At 38.5% G+C, this 20,821-nt stretch overlaps 1 long non-coding RNA gene across 2 annotated transcripts in view; it reads left to right on the top strand.

Moving 5' to 3' along the window:
• Window positions 1–20,313, top strand: part of LOC145521376 (uncharacterized) — a 213,651-nt gene extending 193,338 nt beyond the window's left edge. Inside the window, exon 4 of one of the 2 annotated variants that reach the window (XR_014065350.1) lies at window positions 20,025–20,313. This is a non-coding gene — a long non-coding RNA (uncharacterized LOC145521376). Of the gene's footprint in view, window positions 1–20,011 lie in introns of both variants that reach the window. The other variant, XR_014065351.1, reaches the window with a different exon arrangement.
• The last annotated feature ends 508 nt before the right edge of the window (window positions 20,314–20,821 follow it).

Genomic DNA, 20,821 nt, shown 5'->3' with positions numbered 1-20,821 from the left:
TATGAGGATATTTTTGGACCACAAAGAACTAACATGGATTCACCAAGAATATGTCATGTGATTTGATACTCTTAAGTAAAGTATATTTGTTATAGTCTTTAAAATTCTTCATGATGAGACAATGAAATATGACTTTGATCATATATCAGCTGCCCTCAAACTGAGTATGTACTTTTGAATTTTTTTATCCATAACTTGAATGATGATGAAGACAGCCAATTTATTCAACTTTTGAAAGATATAAACATAAGATTCTAAAAGATGAACATCTTAGTAGCATAAAATAATGAATTAAAATTAATGAGATGCAATGCAACAAAAAAAATGAATATAAACGACCATATCTTTGTTTAAAACAATAAGTGCAAAGTGCAGATTTGAGGAACTTTAATATAATGCAAATTAATGTAAGGTTTTAGTTGGCCAGTGCAAATTGAGTGGATGTGAATGATGAAAAGGCTTATGAAATTTTGTTTCGCATAAACAAAATTTAGTGCCCAGAACAAGGAAAGTAAAAGCTCACTGTTCTCTTAACAGCATAGACCTTATTATAATATTGGATTCAGTTTTATCGGATTTTACCAAGAGTTGAACACATTAGAGTATAATTATTGAAGAATGGCCAGACTCAGAGAAATTAACCTGGGAAATAGAAAACTTGGTAATACACAATAGCTGCACTTGAATATTTGAGAGATGATCATGAGGAAGAAGCATGAGATTTTTTTTCTCTAGACTTTCACTTGAAAAAATAGCATGGTGGTGAGTTGAATGCTCTGACTGAGGTGGTGAGAGATGCAGCGTGAGGGTAAAAAAGGTCCAAGCGTGAAGAAGTAGCCATGTTAAAGATGGTGGATGAGAGAACACAGAAGGGCTGTAAGTGGAGGAACAGGAGCAAGTTAGTGTTAACATTTTTGGAGAATCTCTTTAGCCATGTCAGGACAGCAGAGCCTGACAAAGAAGATCTTGTGAAGAGGGTGATTCCAATGAGCTGCAGTCTGGAGAGAATAATCTCCAAGACTTGTAGATTTTAACTACAAATGTCCAACTTTGGAGAAAATTGAAGCACTACTTAATTGCCTTTCCAGAATTATCTTGTGGTCACAGTTGCTCTTATAATTAGCAGAAAGGCAAGGTTTATATTTTCTTGAGAAAATTTCAAAAGTCTAATCTGTAAATAGCTCACACAGAAATACAGTGAATGTGAAAATGGAACACTAATAAATTATAAACTGAAATTTAATTAGCAGAGAAAACTAAGCATAAAACAATTCATAACAATCTTCCTTGAGACAGACTTTAGTTTCTGAAGCTCTAGAAAATAAGCTTACTCACACACAGAAAAAATTTGGAATTAAGATATTGTTACCACCACCATCAACAACAACAAAAATATAAACCCCAGCACCTCCACAAGCACTATCAGTATAATTTGTTTTCCCTCTCAAGTCAGTCAGTTCAGTCGCTCAGTCATGTCAGACTCTGCGACCCCATGTACTGTAGCAAGCCAGGCTTCCCTGTCCATCACCAACTCCCAGAGCTTGTTCAAACTCATGTCCATTGAATCAGTGATGCCATCCAACCATCTTATCCTCTGTCATCCCCTTCTCCTGAGTTCAGTCTTTCCCACCATCTGGGTCTTTTCCAATGAGTCAGTTCATTGCATTAAGTGGCCAAAGTAAAGTAGATAACAATAAAATAATCCAAGTCATGTCTTAGCAAAGAGCAGATCTGTTTATTACCTATTGTGAGGAGGACTAAATAGAGACCAAAAGACTGAATTTGTTAAGTAGGGTCTATACTTCATTTCTCAGCTGGAATCATAACACTTGTTAGCTTGGACTAACTTCATTTTTTTATTAGCTTTATTGGTGATACCTACCAGTGAATACAGATATGTGTGTGATCTTTCCAAGCCTTTCCTTTTACAGAAAGATTGTAGGTCAGCCAATATCTTTATGCCCTGTTGAGCTAACAAGTGGGGACGAAATGGCTTAGTAGAATGGATACTGGATTAATAGAAGGTTCAACTGAGTGGAGTCATGGTTAAGTATGGGTACTCTGGAATCAGTCTGAGTGTGGTCAAATCTTGATTCTGCTATTTACAAAGCTATTTGACTTGGCGTGTATTATTCAATCTTTCTGTGCAACTCTATTTGCCTATCAAATGAGCTCTTAAGTACCTCATATTATTGTTAAAATGTCAAAAAAGTCAAAATAAGTAAAATCTTAGAGCTGTGCCAGATACATGATAGGTAATCAAATGAGGTTAGCTATTACTCTTAGTCCTGACTGTGGTTCAACTAGTTCTCATGCAGGTCAAGATCATTAATTTCTTTGGGACTTGGTTTCCTGGATTTGGAAGCCACTCGACTAGAGGCTGGTAAATGATCCTTTCAAACTGCTTAGTTAATATTGTCATCATTTCTTTCTAACATTTTCATTTATGAGTTATATATTGACTACTTATTATGTATCATGTACAAGGAATTATGCTTTGGAATAACGGATTTTATGGATATTTTGTTGGCCTTCGAGAGTTTACAAAATATAAAGGAGATAAGACATGAACGTGTAACAGCTATGCAGTTTCCATGGGGCAACTTCTGTGTGCTCCATACTGTGTATAAGGTTCAGAGAGAACAAGAGATGGGAAATAAAAGAGAAACATTTGGGTAGAGGTCATACAGAGAGTAAACACATGGAGGTGGGAAAGGACAAAACATGTTTAGCAACGGAGCATATACCAAGTTAATGTGGGGGAGAGCTCCTGTTGCAGGAGTAGAGCGCCAGTTCGAAAGAAGTTGAGCCACCCCGTAGAGCATACAGAATGCCTGCCTGAGATGCGTGGGTCATTCTGTAAACAAAAAGAAGCTGCTGAAGGTTTCAGAACAGTATCTTGGTCCTGGTTAAGAAGAGAGAGAGAATGCTGGAGAAAGAGCTCAAATTGTTGTTAGTCCCTCAGTCATGTTTGACTTTTTTGCGACCCCATGGACCATGGCCCACCAGGCTCCTCTGTCCACTGGAGGGGGTTGCCATTTCCTTCTCCAGGGGATCGTCCCAACCCAGGGATGGAAGACATGGTCCCTCCATTGGCAGGCAAGTTATTTACAACACTGAGCCACCAGGGAAGCCCCCAAGAGACCAGATAAGAAGCAATAAAAACAGTCTACCCTTGACCTAGGGATGGGCATCCTTCTCATGAATTTCCCTGATTGGGAAGACTGGCTGGGTATATCTCTGCTGCTACAACTGTCCCTCCCTCTGATGACGCACATCCTGGAACCCTCAGCTCTACCAGTCCTATGCTTCATCCAGCCACTTCCAATTGTGCTTAGATGCTAATACAAGTAAGTTCATACTTTTTCCTACCTGGGGTTTTTGCTTTGGAACCTTCTTTACCTTCTGCCTAGAGAACTCAGCTGGGCAAAGTAGAAGCTTCAAGATCTTTTCTCCTTTCTCTTAAAACCTTACCCATAGCCTAGTTCTAAGTAGCCCCTTGTCCACTGTCCTCCCTGGTCCTCTGACCCTTAACAGATCTCTGAAGCTGAAGACACACAGCAGCAAAAGAAACACCTTGCTCCAAATCTTACCGAGACTGAGAAAAAGCAAGAGGAGGGAGAGAGAGTTGGTAATCCACTGACTCTTTTCTCCTAAAGGTTCCACTGGCCAACCCTGAGCAAAGGTTTGCTAAGAATTGCTGCAGGCAGCTCTTTTAGGTCCCTGATGAAACTTTTGTATCTGTATTTCCTGAAGAGGTTAGAGTGAAAAAGGTCAAGGTGAATGAAGCAAAGAATACCCTGTAATAAAGAGCATGAACTTTGAAATCAGACAAACTTGTCTGGATTCAGATTTTAGATTTATACTTCCTGGTGACAATTCTTTAGACCTCTATTTTCTCATCTGTAAAATGGGCAAAGCACCAGCCAGAGTTGCTTTGAAAACTCAATGAAAGGATATAAGCAAAACCCAAAAAAACCCTACTACCTAATAGGAGCTACTCTCCCCACTACTTCCTGCAGCAAGGCCCTCTTCCCCCATTTCTCATGATACTTGTTGCATTGTGGTTGGTTTGTTAGCAATACAAACTCATGGCAGAAAAGAGCCTGTGATCAATTAGTTGGATAATTTCTTGAAATATTTTAATAATAAAATAAAATATTTTATTCTTTATTTAAAATGCTTTAAGCATTTTACCCTTTTGATGTACTTTTGAATGCTTTGGAAATCAAAATATTGCAGTAATTACCTACTACAACTCCTTTGCTGCCTGGTGACCAACCAATTTTTAGGAGCTCTCTCAGACACGTCTTTTCTCTGATCTTGCTCCCCACCCAGGTAGTCAATCAGATATTCTTTGACTAACGCACATATCTCTATTAGATCATGTGCCCAGTATTCTTGCCTGGAGAATCCCATAAACAGAGGAGCCTGATGGGCTACAGACCAAAGCCTTGCAAAGAGTCGGACAAAACTGAAGTGACTTAACATGCATGCACGTGTGCCTCACAATAGTGTAATCCTGCGTGTTATGTCTGTTAACCGTTACCTCTCCTGCCTCAGACTAAGCAGTTGGTACTGTCATAGCCCACCCATCCCTACTTGGTTTACAAGGTGCGCATGCATGATAAGTCGCTTCAGTCATGTCTGACTCTTTGTGACGCTATGGACTGTGGCCCTCCAGTCTCCTCTGTCCATGGGATCTCCCGGGCAAGAATACTGGAATGGGTTGCCATGCCCGTCTCCAGGGGATCTTCCCAACCCAGGGATCAAACCCACATCTCTTATCTCTCCTGCATTGGCCGGCAGGTTCTTTACCACTAACACCACCTGAGAATAGGAGGTGTCCAACCTGGCACCCCACTCCGGTACTCTTGCCTGGAAAGTCCCATGGACGGAGGAGCCTGTGGGCTGCAGTCCATGGAGTTGCTAAGAGTCGGACACGACTGAGCGACTTCACTTTCACTTTTCACTTTCATGCATCGGAGAAGGAAATGGAAACCCACTCCAGTGTTCTTGCCTGGAGAGTCCCAGGGATGGGGGAGCCTAGTGGGCTGCCATCTATGGGGTCGCACAGAGTCGGACACGACTGAAGCGACTTAGCAGCAGCAGCAGCAGCAACCATTAGACTAATTTTTTCCAGGAAGGGGCAGCTCTTACCACAATTGTATCTGTCAGACAGTAAATGCTCACTAGATTTGTGCAATATTAGTTCTTAAGGAGAGGACATTTGCATCAGGCAGGGGAAATATTTAAAATTTACAAAATTTTATAGAAGTAGTAAAACAAAAACTAGGATTTTATGGATTCTTTCCTTTCCACAATGTTTGAAAATCATTGTTTGCAAGCATGGGGGGATGTTTTAAGGGAATCTTTTGCTTGTAGTATTGCCTATAGTATTTTCTGAAGTCGTATGAGTACATGTTCTTCTTCCCTTTGTGGCCGACTCTGGATCTCATTCACTTCAAACCACTGCACAGTGTCCAAGAGAGCAGTGCTTTGCATATGCTTGCTGAACAAATGGACATATTTGTCCATTTGGACATATTCTCTATATTCAGCCAAATGAACAAACTCTGAAAGTATTCAGAATAATCCTACCTGTCTTGACTATTCATTTATTAAGCATTTTTTGTTTGATTTTTTTTGTTTGTTTGTTTAAAGAAGACTAGCATGGAAATAGCAAGTCTTTCTTCAGGCTGGTTGTCATAAAAATTCTTTTTATATCAATTGTGGTGTTAACAAATTCACAATGTTAACTGCTACTTTCTCTACTGTGGCTTGTTTACTGCTGCAAAATCACAACACATCAAATTCTTGTCTGCCTTAGTCCCTTGACAACACTAACTAGAGAAACACAGGGTATTAGAAGCTACCTCAGAGATATGTATACATGAACTTTGATTAATTGAGGAGAGAAAAATACATTAGTCAAATTTCATGTTGAGAGCAAAATATTAAAAACTATGGATATCATCAAGTATATCTGACTTAATAAACACTGATCATTTCTGAATCATCTAACTTCCTAGAATCAATTAAAATTTAGTGAATATGCAGTGTGTATGTTAGTTGCTTCCCATTATAAATTTACTTGAACCTAGCTGGTGGCTCAGTGGTAAAGAATCTGCCTGCCAATGCAGGAAATGCAGGTTCAGTCCCTGGGGCAGGAATATCCCGTGGAGAAGGAAATGGCAACCCACTCCAGTATTCTTTCCTGGAAAATCCCATGAACAGAGGATCCTGGAGGGCTACAGTCCATGGGGTCACAAAAGATTTGGACATGAATGAGCACTTAAAAACAACACAACAACAAATTTCACATTTAGAAATTGTGGGAGAGGGCTTCATGACTCTTTCCTAAAATAATTTTTATGCACAGATATTTGGGACTAAATTTTGTTCTTTTCATACCAATGACATGGCATAAATGGAAGTAATATTTATCTTCTCATATAGGTGAGATTTTACTAGTAAAATTCTACCCCATCTCAGGTTCTTTCTGAGCTTAGAAAGTATAGTATGCAGTAGCTTATACATTTTTAATCTTAATATTTAGAAAATGTGATTAGCTTTGCGGCTGTTGTCCATTGACTCTACGCTGAGGTTCCTCTGGGCGCTGTGTCTTTCTTTCCACTCCCAAAGAACCATACCAGACCATTGCAGGGTTTTTCCTATTTTTTCTATCACTAAACTTTCTTCCCTCCAGTCCAAATAGCTTTCATGAGATCAAGATTTCAAAATCTTTATTCGACTCTGTACTCTTATGCTCAGAAACTTTCATTAACGTAATAACTGCTTATGGAATAAAATCCAAACTCTCTCACTTGGAGCTGAAGGTGCTCCATGGTTATGACATCATCTATGGTTTAAGTCTTTTAAAGACTTCCCAAGTGGCACAGTGGTAAAGAATCTGCCTGCCAATGCAGAAGACTGGCTTCGATCCCTGGGTCAGGAAGATCCCCTGCAGGAGGAAATGGCAACCCACTCCAGTATTCTTGCCTGGGAAATCCCATGGACAGAGGAGCCTGATGGGCTACGGTTCTATGGGGTCACAAAGAGTTGGACGTGGCTTAGTGATTAAACAACAACAACATGTTTTAAGTCTAGCCCCAAAGGTCTCAGAAATGAACCCAAGTGATATGGTACTGTTTGCTGCACATATGCTTTCTTGCCTCATATCACTTTATATCATTCTCCCAAATTACAATGACCCTTTCTCTTCCTATTGAAATCCTTTAAATTTGTTTAACTCTCAGGTGCTCTGTATTGCTATTGCTCATCATAATATCCAGAAAAAGCCTCTTCCCCACACATCACATCATTGCATTTTTCTTGTTTCCTTTCTTTGGAGAGACTGCCATATGTTGCCTGATGTCTAATGTCTGAAAACATTATTTTATATGTTTGTTTAGTTTTCTAGTTGTGTACAGCAGGAGAGCTGGTCCTGCATCAGTTGATGTGTGATGGCCAAATGTGGGGGTTCATATTCCCAAAATACAATTATTTTAATCAGAATTTTTTTTAACTTGAAGGAATTTTCATCTGGAAAATGTAATTTCAAAATCAATTTTTAATGTTGCATATGCAAACACTTTTTCATTTTTAAATGAGCTATTCTTTTGAATAAATTATTTCTGTGTAATGTTTAGAAGTGATGACTTGATCCATTGATAAAATTGGTGCATATTAAATTTTACTGGTCATAGCCTCTGCAATCTACCATACTAATTAGCTCTGGCAAAGTTTACCAATGACATAATTATGGGCAAAGACAATGTTATCATTCAGTCCTCATCTTATTTAATTTTGAAATTGCTTTTTCCCTTCCCTTCCAAATCATGACTCTCTCTGGTAGTCCTCCCTCCTATCTGAAAACTCCTCCTTTCCTAATTTCTCTTCTTCTAATGATGGATTAAGTGTTTGTATTCTCCAGGGCTCTGCTTTTCCTCCAGTGAGCCTCTGTGGGCAAGCTCATTTCTCTCTGAGTTTCAAGAGTCACCTATGCTGATGACTATCAAATCTGCCCAAGAAATCTTTTTATCCATCTTAGGTCTATCCCTCCTGAGCTTAAGATGTATTTGTCTCAACTATCTGCCTCTGAGACATGTTTCATATACTTCACAACATGTCCAGAACTGACCTCATCATCTTCCACAAACCTGCCTTTCCTCCTGCATTCCTCATTTTAGAAGTTCACCAAGCTGTTCAAGCCAAAAAGCCAAGAGTCAACCTAGACTTGTATCTTTCTTCTGGTTTTGATATTTAATCATTCCTAAGCCTTGTAAATTGTATCTACTTAAATTCCTACTTTTCTAGTCTTGATTCAGACCCTTCTCATCTCTCATCTTGACTATGGCTAGGGTCTCCTAATGTATTCGTCTGTAGTTTCACACTCTCTTATGATACCCTTCACATTGTAGTTATTGGAAATATGTAAGGAAATTTCAATAATGCGTGATACTCGCCTGCTCAAAAAAATGTCAGTTTTCCCATTTATCTATAGAAAACGGACAAAGTCCAAGTTCCTGAGTATAGCAATGAAAACCATCTACATTCTGTTTCCATTACATCAACTCTGACCCTCTTCCTATGCTGGGAAGAAACCTGGACAATCGCCATATGAGGCAGGGTGCTTCATCTCCCCATTCATTTGATACTCTCTCTCTGAAATTTTCGCAGCATTACTCTAGCTTTCTTTTACCTACTCCCACCCCCATGACACATTCATAGTGCTGGACACAGGAGGCACATCAGGTGAAAAAATAAACGAGTAAATAGTAGAGAACAGAATTACCATGGACACTTAGAGTAGCACTGAAAACTAAAACTTTTATGTTTCCTTACATATGACCATAAATATTGTAACATTCTTAAATTCTGTTAGAATTTTCATAGTATTTCCGTGTACATGGTTCCAATATGGCCCAATAAAAAAATTGACAATTCAAATAAGCTTAGAAAGAATACTTTTACTTATAATAAAATATTATTCTATTTTGTTTAATTGGTTTTAGATCAAAAAAAGCAATAGGATAAGAATCTTTCATCATATACTGCTCCCTATAATATATACATATGATATTTACTATATATATGCAAATTACCATTAATAATAAACACTTTGCCTTCACTGACTTATTTACAGTTCTTAGCATCATCCCGGAGCATTTGTTTACCATTAATTTGGAGTGAAAGTAATGCAGCATCTGCACTGATAGAATGAGTACTTGGTTACAGTAACCAAATTGGTATTATATAACTATTTTAAACACTTTGGCAGTGAATTTGTTCAGAGGAAATGGAAGAACATGTGAAACAGAATACCTTTCTCTTCCCCATTTTTCTCTTCATTTATTTATAGATATAGTTTTCTCTTTCTCAGAAATGCTTTTAGAATAAATACCCAGCACTCTTTGACATTAAGTTTAAGACTTTCATTACAGAATCTGTAACATATGTTGAAAGGAAAAGCTTGTTTAAATAATAACACATATATGTTTGTGTATTTTAATATTTTAATTAAAGTCTTCCCTCATATTGATCCACAGATTAAGCATAAAGGAAAATCTAAAAGGGGAAAATACAGAGATGCATAGGGGACATATAATATCAAGGAATATTAATATTCATGATCAGAAAGCAGGTGAATGGAAACTAACTGCAAAGAGACAGATCAACTGTCTAAACAACTGCTTAGTTAGTGCTTGCTAGCAACATATTGGCTATTCTAAGATCAAATGTGAAAGGAAATGTACTCTCATGGGTGGGTTTGAGCCATCTGGATGATCACTGATGTGCCCTCAGCACACTGGTAAATTATGATTAAAGCTGGTTCTATAAATAGAGAGGGACACAGAGAATAAGGGTGAGCGAGAAAAGAGAAACAGGAAAACTCTCACCTCCTGTTAGTTATATAACAAAGATATTTGACTGAGCATTTGGTTCCAGTCTGCAGTTGTGTAAAGGAAAGGAAAAGAAATTAAGAGATTCTGGCATGTAGATCATTCCATCATATTAGCTGAACTATAAATTTAATATGAAATGATGATTGTTGCTAAGCTATGACACTCAATGTGGGCTGCAGGAAGGAATTGGTAAAACAGTGAGAGGGATTTTCAGGGCAAAGACAATGAACTTGGACAGGAGGAAGGGAAATAGAACAGAGTGTCAGCCCTCTTCTGTGTAAATTGTGTTGAATTTTCAAACACACACACACAATAACAGCAGGAACATTTCTAAAATGAACAAAAAGGCACCTTCTTATGATAGACTGGCTTACTCCTTGATGAGCCATGAAATTCTATATTAAAAATGAATAAAAGTCAAGATACTAAATTAGATTCTTTGCAGCAGTGTTTTCTTTCTCAGACAGGCCTTCCTTTTACCAATTACCAGATTCCTCCAGGTGGGATAATATTTTTCAAAGCACTTATTTCAAGTAAAAGAAAATATAAAATACAAAACTCAGGCTGTAACCTTGATAAGAGGCACCTTAACAAGAACATGTCTCCAACCATGCATGACCCTCTCCTTGTTTTACCTTTCAAACCAGACTCACGATTCAGATATCTCTGTGGGACATAACCTCCAGCACAAAAAATACCCGTAATACTCACTTGTTAATCACCCACCCAGTACAATCGCATCACAATTATGGTGGTGGAAAATTCTCTGCTTTTGGGAGGAGATCAGAAAAACAAATAAACAGACCACAAGACTAGAAGAATATGATACAATCTCTGAGCTATATGGACATTCGTAACTATGGTTAGTGAAAAGAATAAGGACTATTATAACTTGGTAGTAATAGAGGTTGTTGTTGTTGTTTATTTGCTCAGTCGTGTCTGACTTTTTGCGACCCCATGGACTGCAGCACACCAGGCTTCCCTCTCCTTCACCATCTCCCAGAGCTTGCTCAAACTCATGTCCATCGAACCGGTGATGCCATCCAACCATCTCATCCTTTGTCGTCCCCTTCTCCTCCTGCCCTCAATCTTCCCCAGCATCAGGGTCTTTTCCAATGAGTCAATTCTTTGCATCAGGTGGTCAAAGTATTGGAGTTTAAGCTTCAACATCAGTCCTTCCAATGAACATTCAGGACTGATTTCCTTTATGATGGACTGGTTGGATCTCCTTGGAGTCCAAGGGACTCTCAAGAGTCTTCTCCAACACCACAGTTCAAAACCATCAATCCTTCGGCACTCAGCCTTCTTTATGGCCCAACTCTCATCCATACATGAAAACTGGAAAAGCCATAGCTTTGACTAGACGGACCTTTGTCAGCAAAGTAATGTCTCTGCTTTTTAATATGCTGTCTAGGTTGGTCATAACTTTTTTTCCAAGGAGCAAGCATCTATTAATTTCATGGCTGCAGTCTCCATCTGCAGTGATTTTGGAGCTCAAGAAAATAGTCTGTCCCTGTTTCCATTGTTTCCCCATCTATTTGCCATAGATGAGACCGGATGGAAGTAATTCTCATTAATTAAGTCTACATAGTAAGCAACTGAACCTCATGCTTTGCTTACACTCTATCTTTTGACATAGGTAGGTATTTTCATGTGGGATTTATGGATGAAGTAACAGGTTCAGAGAAGTAACATGGCTAAGGACTCTTGGCCAATAAATTCTGTGAATGGAATTCAAATTTAACCAATTCCAGTCTTGAAACTTTGCCTTTATATAACATTACTTCCTCTTTGAATCTTGTAGATTGCTTACAATGAGCAAGTAGATTATGTTAAATAAGCCTAAATATGTTTATAAAGTCAAAGATAAAATTTTAAGGTTTAACTGCAAAGCTAATGCTTTATATTAATATTTCATTTTAATGTTCCTGAAGCATTTTCACAAAATTAATATTTTATATTAATATATCATTTTACAGTGTCTGCTGCATTTTCACGGACCCTAGATTATTTGATCTTTATAATATCACAATGATATGGGCAAAGCTATTATTATTTCAGGTGAAGAAGCTATAATTCAGAGAGATGAGTGAACTTGCAAACTGATAGTTGGATGGAGGTCTTAAGGTTGCCATTCCCATATGTATTCCCATTCTTCTGGGGTCCTGGGTAGTATACAGTGCAGGCTACTGGTATTGATTCCCTAATGGATGAGTTTTACTATGAATTCCCCAAGTAGCACCACTAAGTAGGTGGTGTCTAGAGGGTTCATTTCATTATGCTTCCATTAGAGTTTAAACAATCCAATATTATTCAAATTTCAACCTATATAGCGAGATAAATGATAGTGATTTAAATTATTGCTAATAATTATTACTAATTGCTGACATCTGGAAAGTGTCACCTGAAAAGCATAAATGCTTTATCTCCAGTAAGCACAGTCACTCGAGAGTGAACCAACAATTACTGTAATAATTTCAAACATCTTCAGAATCATTTAGTGCATCCTTGTTATGAAAGCGATTTCTCTAACATAACCTTATTAATTATCTCAACAATGGGGTAAATTCTACTTTAGCTTGGAGAAGGCAATGGCACCCTACTCCAGTACTCTTGCCTGGAAAATCCCATGGACAGAGGAGCCTGGTAGGCTGCAGTCCATGGGGTCGCTAAGAGTTGGACACGACTGAGCGACTTCCCTTTCATTTTTCACTTTCATGCATTGGAGAAGGAAATGGCAACCCACTCCAATGTTCTTGCCTGGAGAATCCCAGGGACAGGGGAGCCTGGTGGGCTGCCATCTATGGGGTTGCACAGAGTCGGACACAACTGAAGCGACTTAGCAGCAGCTACTTTAGCTGGTAAAAGCCAACCACTTGGTTTATTGTAGATACTCAGTAGTAAATAGATGAAAAAATTAATGAATAGATGATAATAGTAGCCAGATCCATTGAAATCACTTGCTATACCATTTTTGGGGGTTTTGACATTTTTTTATGGACTAATTATCTCTATTTTTGATCTAATCTGAAGTCAGTACGTTAATGGTGCTATTAGTATATGTGTACATGCAGAATATGTCAGTGAAGCAAATGAGAGATGTAAACATTCATATTTATGAGAATATTGTTTACATGTAAAATTGAGTGTGACACAAATAAACTACCATAATATTGCTGCTGTTTTAGTCCCTGTGTCATGTCCGACTCTTTTGTGACACCACGGACTGTAGCCCGCCAGGCTCCTCTGACCATGGGATTTTCCAGGCAGGAATACTGAAGTGGGTTGTCATTTCCTTCTCCAGGAGATCTTCCCAACTCAGGAATTGGACCCATGTCTCTGAAACTGCAGGCAGATTCTATACCACTGAGTCACCTGGGAAGCCCACCAAAACATAACAATCCAAAAAACTTGAGAATGTATTCACCTAGAAATTCCTTTACTTGAAGATAATGAAGAAGCATAAAAACATTTACTTGTGTGAACATTTACAAAGTGATGTCACAACATATTTTTTTCCTGACCCAACATTTCTAAGAATTAAGAATATATTCTCCCAATAACATTTGCCGATAGAAGTGAAGTGGACTGGGGAGGGGATAGGCATCAGAGATGTGCTCAAACAGTTGTGCCAGTGATTCTGATGTGCTCCTCTTCCCTGACTTCTCTCACTGAGAATTAGTTGTCAATATCTCACTGTACTTAAAATTATAGATGTATTAATGGGAAATTTTGCCTCATTAAGTTCTGGCCTGGGATGATCCATTACAATTTTATAACAATGATGTTAGTAATTATCATACATTTTGAAATATTTGCATACACGCATTATACGTGCTGAAATTCCACTTGTATCTTTGCTGTTCAGTTGCTAAGTCTTGTCTGACTCTTTGCAACCCCATGGACTGCAGTATGCCAGGCTTCCCAGTCCTTCATTATCTCCCAGAGTTTGCTCAAACTCATGTCCATTTTAATTTCCAACTAATAAACTTGTATCTGTATTAGTTGGAAATTAAAACCCACGTGGAAATGAATCCGTCATTTCACTTACAACTGTATAATCTTGGGGAAGTAACTGAACCTCCCTGATTCTCAGTTTCTAGTATACTTCCATAGCCTACACGCTTCTTGAGAATATTCAATTAGAAAACAGTTTGGAGTTTCTGGTATGATAACTGACATACAGTACTTGCTCAATAAAATGCTCAATAAGTACTTTCTCTTTCTCGCATCTTGGTCAGTTCTCCAGACTTAATTTTAGTAACGCTTACCTAGTGGGCTGTTTCAGTTGTTATATTTCTACATATTTTAAAAACTGGACATGGAATGGGGACTTCTGAATGGAGCTAGGCCACAGCTCCAATACTCTAATGGTAACAAGAGCTTCCAGGCAACAATGTATTCACTGGACTTGGGCACAGAAGGTCTCAAGTTAGCCATTGTCAAGAGCAAGATCAGAGAGGTCAATGCTCCCAGGCCAAAGCTAGATCTACCCTGTCCACTCTTATTGCTATCTTTTCCATATTTTCCTAATCTTTGCATTTGTTATCGTTTCTTTTCTCACATATTCTGTCTGAAAACAAGCACGATTTCAATCCAAGACACTTTTCTTCCCTTGGTCATGTTTTTGAATTATGAAACACATGCTGTTTTGACCATTTCCATGTTAATTAGTTGCTGCTGTTCAACCGCTTGGGATATGAGAACACACTTGTGAAGAAGTGAATTTACTTTTCCTTTAGTGGGGAAGAATAAGGAACTTAATTCCTTTGCTAACCCAGAAAAAGGAAACACATGTCAGGATCAACTTTTCAGAATTTTGTTCAATATCCTCGCTCTGAGTCAAGCATTACTTTTTAAATGGAACTCATTTCTTGGTGCTTCCCTGGAACCCATGTCTACTCCTCAATCTTCAAACAACAGGTCATTGGAAAATTGCTCCTATTGTGTCAACTTGGATTTCTCTTTAACCTCAGAATGCAGCTTTTGTGCTTGTTTATCCAATTTTCTATTTCTTCTTTTCCCTACGCCAAAAGAAGTGGCATGTTCTGATAGATGTCCAGTTTAAGGCACAAGTATAGAAAAAATGGATTCAAGTTCAGTTGGTTGTTGGGATAGGGAGGTGTTACTGATGTGCTCATTTTTTTTTTTTCATCTATATAGTGGAGATAGTAATTTTAATATAATTTCCCCCTTTAATCTTCTGGATACTCCTTGTGGATGGTGCTTAGAACACTCCAGGTTCATGATGATTGGCTTTCAGATACCGCCTGCAGTGCCACTTAGTGACAGCCCTAGGGACTTGGAGGGATTGCAGTGGCTGTTTCCTCCTGGCTGTCCATCCAATGAGATCTCTAGGGCTAATCTGACAACCATCCTTATCAACAATACAGGTTTATGGTATACTGTTGGCTGTGGATCACTTCAAAATGTAAAGTAGGCATTTAGTTGTTTGGATGATATTAAGATTCCGCATTCTGCAGGACAGAGGAAAAAATAAAAATTTTCATTGCTAGTATTTTTATTATAGGTGGTAATAACTATCTCAAGATTGTTCTAGGTGCCTAACTGATTAAGGAAACAACCAGTTATAACCTGTTAATAAAAACTCAAACCCATTAGAGCCAACCTTTAATTCTCTGTATCTTAAAATTATCTCTTTCTTAGGACTTTGGTTTGAATCTCATTCCCTTGTGATGAGAAAAATCCTCATCTTCATTTTGCTTTGTAAGGATTTTCTACCCTTTCCTGTGCCTGTCACCATATCACTTTTAAAATCAGCTTAGCGGAGCAACCAACCATGACCTTTCCAATTGAAACCAATCATCTTCCTTTTCATCAACAGTAGGTTTCGCTTTCAGCATGAAATTACCCAAGGTGAGTTATTTACCAGTTTTAACATCTTAAAATAGACTCACCCCAACCCACCTAACTGACAAGTTCCTGGATAATAAAGAAAAAGCTCATTTCAGAATAGAAACAACAACTGCAAATCTGAGCTGAATTTGTTTGCAGAATTTCAGTTGATTCACATCAGTTCCCTCACTTTACAACAAATTCCAAGTCTATGGTCAGAAAATAGGTGAGTCTCAGTCAGCTAGAAGAGAACCTTAATAAAACAGGAGCCTACAGCCTGGCATTCCACTCAGCAGTGCAGTAAAAACACAGGCAATAATCTGGATTCAGAATTGTCTTCCTGGGAATATCTGTATATTGCAGAAGGCTCGTTCTTTCTGCAGTATCTTCTGTGCTTTCCTGTGAGACAGTGGTAGAAAAGCAGGCCTCACTCTGCTCTTGTTCTTTAATCACTTGTGCAGCAACACAGGACAATATTATTGTATCATCCAGCCAGCTGACAAAAAGAGATTAAACATTATTTCAACAGCCATACATTAAAGCTTCAAATTAGTCCACGGAACTAGGGTGACCTCCCATGAACCTTTGCTATATGACTCAGAAGCGAGATGCAGCCAGGTTGGGGCCAAGATGGATTTTGAGAAAAGGCAGATTTGGACTTTCTGCCTCACTGAATTCAGTAGAGGCTGCTGACCCAGAGCTATTCCACACAAAGAGAGAAATTAGCAGGAGAGTCTCTGAAAGCAAGGTTACTAAAAGGGCTCAAAGAAAATTTATTTTCAAGGAGAAGAATGATGGCTCATCATGTTTTAAAATCCTAACGGTCACCACAGGTCTCTCCCCTGAATACCACGTCTCTGTTGAGCACTTATTGTGTGCCAGAGATGGAAACCCAAGGCAGAAGGGCAGCCTGGAAGTTTCTTTTGTCCTTTGTTCTTCCACATGGCAGATCCAGTTTCTGTACTTTCAGTTCAAGTCTGCCAATTTGCATTAGCACATCATCCGCCTGGTTACCAAGAAAATGTGCCTGAAGAAAAAAAATCAGAGCGTGTTCATGCCCATTAGGCTGGGAGCAGGAGCATGAATCAGTAGTTTTGAACTGCACAGCTGGGGTAGGAACAGGCCTGGGAGCCAGCAGAGCTTGTGGGTAGACTCTCCACTGCCTGGCAAGCTCTGCCAGGTCCACTGTGCCCTGCATCCACCCCTGGCTACAGAAGGGGCTGGGGAGATGCAAGATACAAGCTCCTCATTTCCATGCATCTGCGTCTTCCTAGTCCTGGGTGGCTCAGACAGTATAAAGAACCCACCTGTGATACAGGAGACTCAGGTTCGATCCCTGGGTTGGGAAGCTCTCCTGGAGAAGGAAATGGCAACCCACTCCAGTATTCTTGCCTGCAGAATTCCATGGACAGAAGAGGCCGGCAATATAGTCCATGGAGTCACAGAGAGTTGGACATGACTGAGTGACTAAGCACAGTCCTTTAGCAAGGACCAGCTCTAAGACCAAGACATACATTTGACAGTATTCAGTATATATGAATCTTTTGCTTTTAAAAGAAACCATAAAAAGGGTGAAAATTAACTTATCCTGATTTACTTGTACATTTGGTATTATTGATATATAAAAGCAATACTAATAGTGTTACAAACGCATGAGATGCAAACATGATTTTAAACTCCTGTAATGCTGGCAGTGATATAAATAATGGACAGTCTGCTTTTTTCTCTCATAAAACAATCTGTAAGTCTTCATTTCTTAGATGGAGACATGAGGGCAAGGCAAGAGGCTTTTAGATCTAAAATGAAGAAAGTCATGTGATGGTAAACCAGGTCTTGAACCCAGATCTCTGGATTTTTTAGAGCTTTCTTGCTCTACCACAACTAACAAGGCTATCAGTCAAAAACTCTCTCTACCCTTGCCCGCACTTTGAGCTAAGGCTTCGGGCCAAAGCATTGCATTTCATGGGGAGTCTGTGATCAGGGGCAAATGATCAGTTGACCGAATGATCAATCATGAACCCCTTGGAGAACTTCATTGCACAGACTGCTTTCTAAGGAGTCAGAAAGTTGAGAGCAGTTGCCTCCAGGACTAGCATCTAAAGGAGAGGTGAGGACTAGAGCAGAAATGGGATGATGTTTAGGAAGTGACTTTCATGGGCAGCATGTGGATGCAGAATACGCACAGGAGGGATGGTAGAGGAGAGGGTGGTGAGCAACGCTTAGGCCAGATCCCACTCTCTTTGCAGTTCTACCCAGGCCATCCTTCTCTCCCTGGTCTGTTTGGGGTGCCGTCTTTCTGTGCTTCACCCAGGTGATTCTTTAATGCTCATAACTCCATGCTGATGGGATTATTTTGATGGCTCTATGCAAAGAATGTTTCTATTAATGATATACTGGTGATTTTTCAAATGCTTTGAGTATAAATTTCTTTCTGCACTGGGTCCCTTAGAGCAGTGAGAGATTTTATTTATTTTAAAGTGAGGTGGCCACATTATGAATCTCTTCTCAGGATGAGCACAAGCCATTAATGTGCACCGCTAGCAAACAGTACATTGAAAACTGCCCTCAATATATTTATTTTTTATTTAAAAAAAATATTAGTATTTTTGTATACTTCAATAGAATTATCAGACTATCCTTTCATGATAGAACAGCTCTATTGGAAAGCCAGACTTCATATGGATAAAGAAAGAAATAAAATATTGTGAAGATAAATCACATGCACTTTTATGTTGGCTCTAGCAGCAAAGCAACTTTAAAAATGTAGTTATAAATAACTGAAAATTTTCTTGAAGATGTAAAAGTATAAATAAAAGTCATCTAGAGGGGGAAAAATTGCTGAGTTGTGTGCATTAATTGGTTCATAAATTAGAAGTTAAAACAAATAGTTTTTTAAATGCTTATTTGTTTATAAAATGTTTTGTCAGAAATAATTTAATAGGAATGGTAGCTGCTTTTATCCAAATCCAATTTAAAATTTAAAGTCTGGGGTACCACAATGTAGGATTCATCACTGTAAAGACTTGGGGGCCAATCGTTATAGCACCATTTAATCAAAACTTATTCCTAAGCACATATATATGCTTGGCCAGTTCTGCTGGGTGGGGCAAAAATATGAAGTCAGATTGTGCTGTTACTGTTTCTCATCTGTTAAAACTCCTCTCTCAGGGCACTCTAGCTAAGACGGTATGGACATATCTATCAGTTTTGCATGAGGTCTAAATGTATCCTAAGCTAAAGCAAGGACTACTTGAATGTGTCATGTGACTCGAGCGATGACTTGAGCAATAAGTAGGTTTCTACTTGGGAATATTTGGTGTCCTTATCTATAGAGCAGAAACATTAATAATATTAACCTCATCGGGTAAGAGTAAGGGTAGAATGTCAGCATGGGTGTGAAAGCCCTTTATATGAAGAATGTAGAATACTGTGCAAATGTCAGCTATCTGTACTAACTGGAGGATGAAGAGTTTATCGTGGTGCTGGTGGACTGCTGTCCTCTGATGGAAGCACCATAGTTGTACAAACATGAGAGATTTCCCACACAAAAGTGTGTTTAAACATATTCAGTGGATGTGCATGATCTTCACATACTTATCTGTGGAACTATCGGAAAATTATTTTGTTTATGGAGTGGTAAATGAAAATAATAAATATCTGAGTACTGTTCACTATCTTCCACAAATTGGCTGTGTAATCTTATGTAGGTCACTTAACGTAATTTAGAGGCCTTGTTTTTCTTAATTATAAAACATAAGATTTGAATTAGAGTACAGAACATTTTTTAAAACCATGAAACTGAAGGAATTATCAAGAGTTGACCTACAGATCAGAAGATAGCTCATTGAATATAGTTTAGAGCCTTGATAATAATCAGGAGAAAACAGCTCAATTTGCTTTAATTTCTCAAAATATCATGGTTTCCAAAAAAAGGAGTATGACTCCTCAAGAGGAGATAAAAAAGTAGAAGATGGACACAGCACCCTGCAATGTAGTCCATAGAGAGGACATACAATTTACCTAAGGAAGCACATGTTTTATTCAAGTGGCCCCTTTTAGAACCAAAAACACTATGCTTGTGAAGACGAGGAGGACAAAGTGTTCTAGAATTTATCTTCGAGAAAGAGCTTAGTACTTGAAATGGAATGCCCAGTTGGACAGAATTTAAATGTTAAAAAATAAAGTGTGATTTAAGTGTCAAGAATGATATGGGCGTTATTCCTCCTAACTCTGTTGACTGAATTCAGCTTCTCCCCTTAGATATCTCCTGGCTCTTGGCTGTAGGTGAACATATGGGAAGACTCAGAGGCTGGAAGGAGCCTATCAAACTACAGGGACATGGAGATGTGGAAAGAGCAGTGATGAGCCATCCAATTATGAGACACTTGGAGACGAAGACTTAGAGACAAAGATGTCAAGTTGAAAAGAACCCTGGGAGTATTCACCATGGACAGCAGAGGTGGTTGTCCACACAGCATTAGACACCCATCTTCATCTTCATTCCCTGGATAATTGGGAAAATATAATATATTATTCTGTGCTGGTCAAATTTTTGTTTTTTGTTTTTCAGTGGAGGGAGGAATAATAAAAGGTAGGAAAGAAAAAATTGTAAATCATTTAGGAAGAAGGCAGAGGCTCTAGAAATAGTCTTTGTGGAAAGAATATCATATGATATGTTTACAAGAAGGTAAATTTTGTTGCAAGGGAAATGAGGAACAAATCAATATAAGGTAAAGGAGATGCCAAATCATAGGAAAGAGGAGAGACAGAAACATTTTTTGAACTTGTCAAAACAACTCATTATTTCACTCTCTGTGCCAAGGTCTTAAGAGTCTCTACATTTATTTCTGTTTGCGCCTCAGACCACTGTAAATATTTAGTTTCAGCATCCACCTCCCCCTACAAACACACATTGCTTTATTTCTAAAATACTTATCATCCATACTGTGAAGATTATATTATAACTGGGCATACTTTCCTATAAGTAACTGTCTTTGATTTTTCTAACCATGGCTAAAACATTTATTTTTTTCTAACATTGACTTTGAGATTTTCTC

Source organism: Giraffa tippelskirchi, chromosome 9 (genome assembly GCF_054371585.1).
Source record: "Giraffa tippelskirchi isolate mGirTip1 chromosome 9, T2T-mGirTip1v1.2.pri, whole genome shotgun sequence".
Lineage (NCBI taxonomy): Eukaryota > Metazoa > Chordata > Mammalia > Artiodactyla > Giraffidae > Giraffa > Giraffa tippelskirchi.
The sequence above is the reverse complement of the archived record's forward strand: the minus strand, read 5'-3'. Positions and strand labels throughout refer to the sequence as shown.